Below are 1,204 nucleotides of genomic sequence, written 5' to 3'. Positions count from 1 at the left end.
TTGGATTGCACTTCGACGCAAGTTGGGGGGACTAAATGCATAAATTACCCATTAGGGCAACGCATGTGCAGATCCCCCATTACGGCGCCGTTTTATCTAATATAAACATCAAAAAGGAAAGAAAAAAAAATTTGCTTCATTTTTCAAAGAAAAAAAAAACAGAGGGCTCAGCCCCTCTCTCTCGCAGGTTCCAAGTCCGGCCGATAGGGCCATCGCCGGCGCCGCCGTGCCCCTCACCGTTATCGGTGATCAGAGCAACGCAAAGGTCGAGTCTTTTACCCGATTTAAATGCCATTTAGAGGTCGAAGCCTCTGGGCTCGAAGGTCGAGAGAAGAGAAACCCCCACGGCCTCTCTTCGGTCCCGATTTCACCGACCACGGCGGTTCCGGCGATGGACCTTGCATGCAACCCTCGGTAAGTTTCTTCTCTCCTCTTTTATTTATTTTCGTAAATAAAAAGAAAAAAAATAGATCTAAAAAACGCACACGAAAAAACGAAAAAATCACCTTCTCTGATTCAAGATCTATATTTTATTGCTATTCTCTCCAGTCCCGACTACAAGAAATTGCTTGTGGCTTTTATAGCCAGATTACAAACTCTTCATATCTGTTTCATTTTCTTTTCCTATTCGGCCTTTTTCTGTTGCGTGTGCTTCGTTTTGCAGGTGTCCGTGGCCGACAGTGGTGGCAGAAACGTGTGAGTAGAGGCATGGACCGGAGGCGTGGCAGACGAGAAGGTGGGGCGGCACACACGCGGCGCTTGGAGGCTAGGGTTTCCTCTGATCTGAAATTTTTTGTTTAAGTTTTGTGGGTTAGGGTTTTCCTAATTTTGGGCCTGGGTATTTTATTTTCTGATTTAGGCCATATTGGCCTGCTTTAATGGACTGTGGCATTTTATTTATTTTGTTTTATTTTTGGCACTAGGCCCGGCAAATTTGGGCTTCTACAGTTGCCCCTCTTTGCTCGTTTTCGTGTAACGAGAACAGAGCAAAGACTGAGAAAGACCAAATTTGCCTAGTCCCACCTAGTCTTGACTTCTTTGGGTCATTCTCTTCAAATAGCTTCATTCTATTCTGCTGTGTCTTGTTGCTGCAATCCACTTCACTGCGCCCCAGAGAAACATGACTTCAATCTATTCTGCTACAACTCCATGGGGATGAAATTTTTTTGTTTCTTTCGTCTGCTCCACTACTGCTTAGGGAGAT

The sequence above is a fragment of the Gossypium hirsutum genome, chromosome D11, assembly GCF_007990345.1.
Source record: "Gossypium hirsutum isolate 1008001.06 chromosome D11, Gossypium_hirsutum_v2.1, whole genome shotgun sequence".
NCBI lineage: Eukaryota > Viridiplantae > Streptophyta > Magnoliopsida > Malvales > Malvaceae > Gossypium > Gossypium hirsutum.
The sequence above is the reverse complement of the archived record's forward strand: the minus strand, read 5'-3'. Positions refer to the sequence as shown.